The sequence below is a fragment of the Benincasa hispida genome, chromosome 6 (assembly GCF_027475165.1).
Source record: "Benincasa hispida cultivar pf3 chromosome 6, pf3_genome.v1.1, whole genome shotgun sequence".
Lineage (NCBI taxonomy): Eukaryota > Viridiplantae > Streptophyta > Magnoliopsida > Cucurbitales > Cucurbitaceae > Benincasa > Benincasa hispida.
In genome coordinates this window covers 8,858,744-8,870,293 of record NC_143483.1, presented here as the reverse complement: position 1 = coordinate 8,870,293, position 11,550 = coordinate 8,858,744, and the positions used below count along the sequence as shown (strand labels likewise).

The 11,550-nt window shown below is 38.6% G+C and overlaps 1 long non-coding RNA gene across 1 annotated transcript; it reads left to right on the top strand.

The window, feature by feature from the left end:
- The first annotated feature begins 382 nt into the window (after nucleotides 1–382).
- Nucleotides 383–7,749, top strand: LOC150035403 (uncharacterized). Its single transcript, XR_016529997.1, has 3 exons — nucleotides 383–765; nucleotides 7,221–7,300; nucleotides 7,422–7,749. It is a non-coding gene; the product is annotated as an uncharacterized LOC150035403 (long non-coding RNA).
- Nucleotides 7,750–11,550: the final 3,801 nt, after the last annotated feature.

Genomic DNA, 11,550 nt, shown 5'->3' with positions numbered 1-11,550 from the left:
CACTGATGTTGATATGTTAGAAAAGACATTTTCTACATATTATGTCTCGTATATGCTCATACAACAATAATATTACAAGAAAGGTTTTAAACAATATTCTAAACTAATTTCATGTTTTCTTGTGGTCGAACAAAATTAAAGTTATTAGTGAAAAATCATGAATCTCCACTACTAGAAAAACACATTTCCTTGACGTTTGCAATTTTAAATACTTGACTTTTTTTATAAAAAATGTCAAGCAATAGGTAATTTTTAAAGAAAAATGTCAAGAGATCTTTTTAAAAAAATGTAGAGGTAGTGCATTTTTTCGAAAATTTTTCACGTTGCACTTTTTTAAAATTGTCAAGTTTAATATATGTTTTCTTGTCCTATTTTAAATGTCAAGAATACTATGTAAAGAGAAATTATACTTTCTTATTTTTTTTTGTCTACAAATTTTCACTGACCCTTCAAATGCTTCACGCAAACCCCTGCAGCTGAAACCCTCACGATCTCCACGCCAAACTTCACCTTGCCATCGAAACCCCTGTGATGTCCACGCTAAACTTCACCCTACCATCGATTGGCTCAAGATCTCCACCACACGGTCGATTCCCTTCACCTGAAACCACCACACGAGGGTTTTTTTTGCCGAAACCGCCTTCACCCCTCTTACCGCCGAAACCTCAAAACGATCGAAACCCCCCACGCGAAACTAGAATTTACAAAACTGATGAGAAGTCATGAGGTCGCATTACAGAGCTCAATAATCTCACCTTTTCTAGAGTAAGCCCTACCACACTCTCTATTTCTTTATCTTCTTTTTCAAATTCGAACCAGGTGTAGAACGATGTACTGACATTCTATTTAAAAAATTCGAATTCTACCTATTTTCCTAATTTTGTTGAATATTTTGCTCAGACCAAGCTTTCCATTGTATACGTTATTAACTAGAGTACAATGGAACTGGAATCTATATTACATGAGTTAGAATGTGAAGTTGAAGGATATTGCTTGATTCACGCGGCGGACGATAGCACTTAGACATGGTAAACGATAGCGTCAAAGATAGACGATAGCGTTTTGTGGAGGTAGATGATAACGTCTGCGGGAGGTAGACGGCAGATTCAAGAGATAGGCGATATCGTGTAGACGACTGCGACAGGAGGTAGACGATATCGTGTAGACGATAGCATCATGAGGTAGACGATAGATGATATTGTGTAGACAATAGCGTCAGGAGGTAGACGATAGATGATATTGTGTAGACGACTGCGATAGGAGGTAGATGATATCGTGTAGACGACTGCGACAGGAGGTAGACGATATCGTGTAGACGACAGCGTCAGGAGGTAGACGATAGTATCAGAAAAGGTAAATGATAGTTTTACTCAAGCAGACGATAGGCAGTAAACGATAGTGGCAAGCCAACTTTTCCTTTATGATTTCTTGTATTTGAAATGTACATAGGTGATGTATTTATACAATATGGAATCCCTAATTTGGGAATGCAAAAATAACTCAACAAACACAAATGGTTAGATATTTTGTTGTAACCAACCTATTCCTTTGGTAAGCCTTATTCTTTTGGTAGATAGGCAAGACTTTATGTGTTGGCATCCTTAATATCCTTAACATCCCCCTTCAAACGAGAGGGTAGTTCTACTACACCGAGTTTGGATCGAGGGTGGAAGAACTGTGAGTGTGTTAGGGTCTTGGTGAGGCATTCAGCGATTTGGTCAGAAGATGGTACATAACGAACATCAAGCTGACCACTGAGGACTTGATCATGAACAAAGTGAATGTCGATCTCAATGTGCTTGGTCTGCGCATGAAACACCAGATTGATGGCTAGAGCACCGGCGCTGAGGTTGTCATACCATAGGACTAGAGCCGACTTATGTTTGACACCAATCTTAGACAATAGATGTTGCACCCAGATGATTTCTGCAGAGGCATGAGCTAGCGGTCTATATTCAGACTCTGTGCTGGACTGGGCGACAACGGATTGTTTCTTGGAGGACCAAGAGACAAGATTACCTCCAAGGAAGATGCAATAAGCAGCAACTGATTTTTTATCGTCTATGTTGACTGCCCAATCGGCATTGGAGAAGGCCGAAATAAAAAGGTCGGACCCATGTTGAATATAGAGGCCAAAGTGTCGAGTGCTACTGACATATCTTAAAACTCTCTTCACCGCTTGCCAGTGAATGTCCGTAGGTTGCTTTAAGTACTGACTTAAATGATTAACCGCATATGTAATGTCAGGTCTCGTGGTGGTTAAGTACTGTAGGGCGCCAATCGTGCTTCGATAGATATAGGGATTGTCAAGAGGAGTGCCATCGGAGATAGAGAGTTGCTTGTTTAGAACACTTGGAGAGGGTGTCGATTTTTGATCTCTAAGGTCAATGCGGTGAAATAGGTCCTCGACATATTTTTCCTGATTCAGTAGAACTCCATTGGGGGGATAGTGTGTAGTTGGACTCCAAAGAAGTAATAGAGTTGGCCAGGATCTTTTAGAGCAAACTTGGAGATCAAGGCTGTTACAAGCTTGTTGATTGCCCGCTAATCGGTGTCGGTGATAATTACATCATCAACATATACTAGTAAGAGTATCAAGGCAGAAGTGCTCTGATATATGAAGGGAGATGTATCAGACTTAGCATTCTGAAAGCCCCAGCTACATAGTGCTGTTTTCAATGTGTTGTTCCAGGCCCTTGGCGCTAGTTTGAGGCCATATATGACCTTGTGTAAGCGAAAGACATGATTTGATAGTTGAGGATCAACAAATCCTTGCGGTTGGCACATGTAAACTTCTTCATCGAGGATGCCATTAAGGAAGACGTTATTGAAATCTAACTGTCTCAACTGCCACCCTTTGGATACCGCAAGGCTAATGACGATCCGGATGGTGGATGCCTTTACCACTGGACTAAACGTCTCAAAGAAATCGATGCTCGGGTTTTGATGGAAGCCTTTTGCTATGAGGCGTGCCTTGTAGCAAAGAATGGAGCCATTAGGACTCCGTTTGATTCTGAATACGCATTTATTGCCAACAACGTTCATTGACAGTGACAGAGGAACCAAAGTCCAGGTCTGATTTTTCATAAGTGCTTGAAATTCATCACTCATTGCTTTGTTCCACTGCGTGGTTTTGAGCGCATCACTGACTCGGGTAGGTTCGGTTAAGGACCAGTCTTTTTGGGTTTGGGAGGACAGTATTTTGGGTTTGAAGATGCCTGCCTTTCCTCGGGTAATCATGGGATGAGTAGACATGGGCACAGAGTGTGGGACAGTATCGGGTGAAGACTGGGCAGTGGATGATGAAGGTGAACGATCGGTGGGTTGGGCGGTAGGCGATGGTGAGTCAGATGGTAAACAATCGAAGGGTGCACGATCGGTGGGTAAGTGGGTGGTAGGTAAATGATCGCTGAGTAAATTATCGATAGGTGAATGGTCGTCGGGTGAGCGATCGTTGGGTAAGCAACTGGTGGGTAGATGATCAGTGGGCTGGTCACTAGACGATGAGGGTAAAAGATCGTCGGGTACACAATTGGTGGGTAGACGATTAGAGGAAGGAGGTGGGAAGGCTGGGCTGTCTGTAGAGGTATTAGCTGGTGATTGGTGTGGGTTGTTCTAACAGTTGGTGAGAGTGAGGTTGTAAACGTAGAGGGCATAGAGTCACTGTGCGATGTGTCCTGATTGAGAGGCAGCTAGGAAACTGGATGGACGGCAACTGCTTGCTTGGCTGGTCTGCAAGCTGAAGGAGGCACCTGACAAGGAAAGTCCGTTTCATCAAACACAACATGCCGAGAGATGAATAGCCTGCCACTGGGGTTGAGGCATTTATAACCTTTGTGATTCACAGCCGGACCGAGATAGATGCACTTCTCTGTGCGATAGCTCAACTTATGTGAATTGTACGGTCTAAAGCAGGGAAACATGCACACCCAAATATTCGAAGCTCTTCGAACCTAAGCTTCTTTTTGAACATCACTTCCATTAGAGACTGTCCATTTAGGACAGGGGTAGGAAGGCCATTAATCAACAGAGTTGAGTATAAGAATGCATCCCACCAATGATGTAAGAGAAGATGTGCTTGGGCTAGTAGGGTTAGCCCTGTCTCCACTCTGTGTCTGTGCTTCCTCTCGGCCTTCCATTTTTTGCTGACGTATATGGACAGGTGTATCTGGAAGCAATGCCAAGCTGATGACAGACTTTGTGTATCTTGACAAATTCTCCACCATTATCCGACTGTAGGGACTTGATCAATGTATTGAACTGAGTTTGTACCATGGTGAGAAACTATTGAAAAGTTGCCAGTATGTCACTTTTTAACCTCAGAGGATAGATCCATGTGTACCTGCTGTGATCATCAACAAAGATAGCATAATATTTGTACCCATTTGTTGACAAGAGAGGAGCTAGACCCCACCAATCAATATGTATAAGTTCAAAGGTTGCAGATGCTCTTGAATTAGAGTTAGGGAAGACTAAAGAATGCGATTTTCCATAGCTACAAGAATCAAAAAATTTGAGCTCTTCATTAGATAACATAGGGAGATTACAACTTTTGATAATAAACTCTAATGTTTTTGACGAAGGATGGCCAAGCCTTCTATGCCATGTAACCTTAGACACCTTATGCTTCAAAGATATGCGAAGAGCAGACAGATCTTTATTCTTGTGCATTGGTTGCGATGGTACTCCGTTTCCTACTGACTTCGAGTTGACTTCTGCACCCTCTAACTGATATAGTCCATCTTTAAGCATTTCCTTCATTATCGTTTGTCCCGTACCCTTGTCCTTAACAAGACAATAATCCGTGTGAAATTCAATAAACACGTTATTGTCTTTTGTTAGCTTAGATATACTGACCAAATTTTTTGCTATGGCAAACACACATAACATATCATTCAGTTTCAAATTGCAGACATCACTAGACGGACATGCAGTTCCAACATGAGAAATTTCTAGAGTATTACCATTAGCTACAGTGACTGCTTCAATACCTGAGTATTCAGTCGGATTGCCAAGATTGTTGAAGTCTGAGGTAACATGATTGGAGACACCACTGTCAGCATACCAATTTGCATTAGTCATATTTTTTTGTCTTGTCAGAAAGGGGTTACTTCCATAAGCAGTGGCTAGGGCTGTTGGGTGAGGTTGTGTGTTTTTGGTCTGATTGTTGGGGAAGGGTTGTCCCTTGTTTTGAGGAGAATTGGGAACAAAATCTCTGTTATACCTGTTGAAGTAGTAGAACGCTATGTGTCCCACCTTCCCACAGACTTGACACACAAGTTTGTTGTTGTTTCTTCCCCTGCCTCGACCTCTGCCATGGCCACCACCACCTCATTGTCCTCCCCCAGTAGACTGATTGCTGCGATTGGTCTTGTTGTTTTGGTTGACATGTCTAGTGTTTGTCATATTCACTGATGCGTTACTGTCTTGGTTGAAGCCTACTGTCGTCTTTTGGTTTGACTGATGTTCCAATCTCCTTTCATACAGGAGAAGTTCTGACTGCATATCAAGCCATGACATATCCGCTCTCCCTTGGATCGTGGCCACGACGACATTGTATTCTTCGTTAAGTCCTAGTAGTACCTGTGAAACAAGAGCTCTTGGTGGCACAGGACTACCAGCTTGCTCGAGATTTTCAGCATTCATTTTCATAGTTTGAAGATACTCTTCCATTTTCAAATTACCTTTTCTGGTTGTTTGAAACACGTCTCAAATAATCTTCTTCAGCCGTAGACTGAACACCAAAGAGTTGTTGAATGCTGGTCCATAGATCCTTTGCACATTCACATCACATCACTTGAATGGCAACCCTTGGTGTCATGGAGTTATATAGCCAGCTGAGGAGAAGTTGATCTACAGCCATCCACGCTTCATATTGAGGATTTACCTCAAGTGCTGTCGACGAGCTGGAAGTACCACTGCTGGAGCTTCCTTCTGTGCTGCGCGGAGCAGCTTCTGCTCCAGTTGATCCAGTCGGTATGCTTTCACTGATTGCAGGTTGTAGAAACGTTGGGGGACAAACTTTTTGTCCGGTCAGGTGTCCTTCAAGTCGATAATTCCGAAGGATTGGAAGCGCTAAGTTTTTCCATAGGAGGAAATTGCTGCGATCAAGTTTAATGGAGGTTATCTGATTGAAGAGTTGGTTCAAGAGTGGGCCACTGAAGTTGGCTGTGTCGAGGGTGGCTCCAAGGTTTCTTTGATTGACATTGGTCATTATTAGCTCTGATACCAAGTTAGAATGTGAGGTTGAAGGATATTGCTTGACTCACGCGGCGGACAATAGCACTTAGACAAGGTAAACGATAGCGTCAAAGATATACGATAGCTTTTTGTGGAGGTAGACGATAACGTCTGCGGGAGGTAGATGATAGCTTCAAGAGATAGGCGATATCGTGTAGACGACTGCGACAGGAGGTAGACGATATCGTGTAGACGATAGCGTCAGGAGGTAGACGATAGATGATATCGTGTAAACGATAGAGTTAGGAGGTAGGCGATAGATGATATCGTGTAGATGACTGCGATAGGAGGTAGACGATATCGTGTAGACGACAGCGTTAGGAGGTAAACGATAGTATCAGAAAAGGTAAACGATAGTTTCAATCAAGCAGAGACGATAGACAGTAAATGACAATGGCAAGCCAACTTTTCCTTTATGAGTTCTTGTATTTGAAATGTACATAGGTGATGTATTTATACAATATGGAATCCCTAATTTGGGAATGCAAAAATAACTCAACAAACACAAATGGTTAGATATTTTGTTGTAACCAACCTATTCCTTTGGTAAGCCCTATTCTTTTGGTAGATAGGCAAAACTTTATGTATAGGCATCCTTAATATCCTCAACATGTTAATCTAGGTTTTAAATCTTCGAATAATTGCTGAACTTTTTTCTTACAGATACATCTTTTGAATTTTGATTTTAGGTATTTTTGAAACACTAGACGAACTTCTGTTTTTTTCTAATGGACCTAAAATGCTTGGTTTGTTTACTCCTTTTATTGTTTAGAAGAGTGTTAGTTTTGGTAATGATTTTTTATTGCTCTATTTTTCATTTATCGAAGATATATGTGAAAACATTCATGTGAATGAATTAATATTCAAGGGTGGTTTGTGTCAGTATGGATTCGTTTGATCAGTTTTGGTGATAAATCCTTCATATCATCAATTTGTCGTATGAGTCATCAAGCTAAATTGGTTTTGAAAATGTTACACAGGTGAAATTGACATTTGATGAGCCTAAGCTTGGGGTTACCATTGTGAAGTTGGTACATTCCGACGTGCTTGAGGAGGATAGGTTCGTTTATCTAATCATTATGAATTTGTGCTAATGATCGATGTCTTTTTATCACTACAAATTTCAAACTCAGATTCTGTAGTTTTGTTAGCTAATTTGTTCATCTTTTGGTTTGAATTAGATATGGGAACGCAACTGTAGTGAAGAACACGAAAAGGGTCTGGCGGGATCTTATTTTTCACAAGATCATAGCAGTTTTTGGCTTTGGAATATGATAGGGTATCGTCTTACAATAGAGTCCACTCCTTTGACTTCTGAAGAAGCTTTTCATTTGCATATCTTCATGAATGATAATGATTTGAAATGCTGCATTTTTCAATTTTCAGATGATGGTGTTGTGTTCTCATAGTCGGTGTTGTCTTCCTCCCATAATTTGAGAATCAAAATTCATTGTTGGATTCTGAGCTTTTGACATATAATGAGATACAATTGACATATCTTTTATCAAATTCTGTCTTGTTCTCTGTAACTCATGAATGCTATGTTGATCTCATCCATGTTTTTTTGGCTGTTCGTCTTTCTTTAATAGCTTCAGTTGATTAATGATTAATACAACAAGTATTTTGGTTTTTCTTTTATGATTGTGAAACCAAACCTTCTGAAGCTTCCAATAGAAAACCAAGTCTACTAAGAAGGGATTTTAGGCCTCACATGTGACAGGTTTATATAGTTAAAGATTATAAAGTTGGAATTTTTTTTGGCTTACCAGAATATTTTTTTTATGGGCTTTTTATATTCTTTTATTTTGTTCTATGAAACCTCAATCTTGTACTTTAGGAAAAAAGAAATATCAAGAAAATTAAAAGATGTGGAAATGAGGATCGTCTAAATTTTAATTTTACACATAATACAAAAATTTACAGAACAACAATTATGCATTAAACAGGAAAAATTACAGTATACTAATAAAATAGGAGGAATAGGGTTAGGAAAATCTTACTCTTTAAGAACACAAAGCCTTCACGAATTCCTTTGAACTAGTCACGAACAATTCGTACAGGACACCATCACAAGAATTTTCCTTGAATCATAAGAGGTGTGGGTATGAGGTGTGGGTTCTGTGTTTTGGGAGAGGGGAGAGGGGAGGGGGAGAAGATGAATTTTGTCAGAGAAATATTCTGTGAGAATAATTGGGAGAGCTCTTTAGCAACACCACTTACCTTTTGTGTTGAAGAAGAAAAAATGTGAAAAACAAAAACTACCCTCAACACATCAGAGTTTGAGAAATTTTGGGTCCATTTTAAATTTAAAAAATTTAAAATAAAATAAAATAAATTAAAATATATTTCAATTTATTTGATAATTATATATATATATATATAATTTTATATATTAATTACCTTAATATGTAACATATATATATATATATATCATAGTATATGTTATATCCAATAGAACATATAACCTATAGTTTACATTGTACCAAATACAATATAATCTATAGTTTGAATTTTCTAAATCATTTGTGGTATTAAATATAAATCATATTTATATTAAAATAAATTATATGAATCTCATCCATATAATTAGTATTTGAATCATATTCAAATATTTAATTCCTATCAAAATAAACTTTATATTATAATGTATTAAACATTATTTTACTTATATAATATATGATTAAGTTAAATTAATTATATTACATATAATTAATTCCCTTAACTAATCCAAAATTAATTTTCAATAAACCCTGTTGAGCTACAGAAGAGACCTTATGGACCTGTAGATTGAATCTTTAATGGACATTGAATAATTAATTAAACTTTTTTAATTAAATTATTCAACATCCATTAACTGTCGGTCACTCCCCTAAAGACCAATAGTTGCACTCTTCGCACTATAGATATATTTCTGTGTCCATTGAATATAACTAGTAAACAATGCGATGACCCCTCACAAATTGCTCATAAGTACTTCTTGGCCAAAATTACTATTTTGTCCATAAAGTTACATCTGATTTTTTAAGTACCACTGATGTCTCTAATGAACAATAAGTCATAATCCGACCAAACTTCTCTCAGGCCAAGAGAGGGCGTGGTGCCACATTGATCAAATCTTGGAATCAAATTTTAAAATAGCAATTTGTCTACTTACCCAGACATTAGGAAATGAGTGAATTCTGTCTTGTGTTGTTATGTACTCAGCTCCCAAATCAGATGAATCCTCAAATGGTAGGCTTATTGAGTCGGTGATCTAGCCACTCTCACCCCATACAAATCAAATGACCCCCTTCATAGGTAGGAGTTCACAATTCACTGAGGATTCAGGTCATGTCACCTATAGTCATCCTAGTGAAACGTAAGTCTCTATTATGGTGTTATATAATGAGATTAATCATTTTGTGGGTCGGTCTTATACAAACCCCTTTCTATAGAATACCCCTGCTCATATGTCTCCACATGAATGATCAGGATTAGATCATTTGTAGCAATATACAACAATTGTAACATCTACAAAGTGAGTTGTATTCGTAGTGTCACCAGGATAAGGTACCCGACCTTATCCATCTACTACAGACCATTTAGGTTATTACTTAAACATGATCCACCTGTATGTCTCTACACACATGTTTAAACTACAGAAGATACTTTGGATGTTAGTTTATTGGTTTATGGGTTAATGCTACTAAATGTCGAATAAAATATCTCATATTTTATTAAAGAGATAAAATTATTCGTATATTACAATTACAAACTACAGGACCCATGAGATTTAGGGGATCAACCCCAAGAATCTCCCACTTATCTTAAAGCTATTGGAGTGTACAATATAAAAACGATACTAATATAAGAGTACACACAAAACAATAAATTAAGGCATAATACGTGCTTAGTAAAAAATCTGCTACTTATCCTAGACTAAATATGGCATGTTCCATGGACCCATACTCTGTAGGTGACCTTCAAACACCTTAGCCGTGAGAGCTTTTGTAAGCAGATCAATAACGTTATGCTCCAAAACTATCTGCGTGAAAATCACGTCTCATCGATGCACAATCTCCCAAATGAGATGGTACTTCTGCTCTATGTGCTTCACACGCTTGTGACTCATAGGCTCTCGGAAATTAGTCACAACACCATTATTATCACAATAAAAGAGTAATGGACTTAGACATATCTGGAACCACTTTCAGATCAGTCAAGAATTTCCTGAGCCATACAGTTTTCTTAGCAGCTTCACAAGCCGCTACGTACTCATCCTCCATAGTGGATTCAACAATGCACCCCTACTTGGTGCTCCTCTAGATTACTGCTCCTCCATTAAGAGTGAACACTGATCCTGATGTGGATTTTCTAAAATCCTTATCAGTTTGAAAATCAGAGTCCGTGTAACCTGTAAGGATTAAATCTTTAGAACCATACACGAACATATAGTCCTTAGTTCTCCGTAGATGCTTGAGGATGTTCTTAATGGTGGTTCAGTGATCAAATCCTGTATTAGACTAATATCTACTAATTATCCCACTGCATAGCAGATGTCAGGTCTAGTACATAACATCGCGTATGTCAGGCTACCAACAGTTGATGCATAAGGGATTCATCTTATTTCCTTAACCTCTTGAGGTATCTTAGGACACTATTCCTTAGAAAAAATAACTCCATGCCTAAAAGGTAGTAAACCTCTCTTGGAGTTCTACAACAAAAACTCGACAAACATCTTATTAATGTACGATGCTTGAGACAGGGCTACGTTTTGTTCTTTCGATCTCTAAAGATCTGAATGCCCAAAAAAAACTGCGACTCTTCCAAATCTTTCATTTGGAATTGGGTCGCTAGCCAATTCTTAATTTTAGTCAGTAGACCTACATCATTCCCAATGAGTAGGATATCATCTACATACAGTACTAGAAAAGCTATTGAATTGTTGATGATTTTCTTGTAGACACATGGTGAAGGAAATCGGACATGAGGATTTCCATGAGCAGCGAAATGATCGTTCCAAATTCTGTTCGTATTTGAACATACACAGTTACAATCAAGAAATAGAAACTTACAGGCTATGCACAATACGAAATTACAACATGCTTTCAATAAAATCAAGGGAAAGATTATCATACCTTGAAGACTCATCTTTGAACACCCTCGATCTCAAACGCTCGTACAACCAGCAAGACTACAATCACGAATGCTTGAACACTACGACCGCAACACAACACAATTATAACGACCACAAACACAATGATCTCTGAGATCACGAACACAGCGAATGACCTCCAAAAACCTTGAACTATGTTGAGTTGAGTACGACAC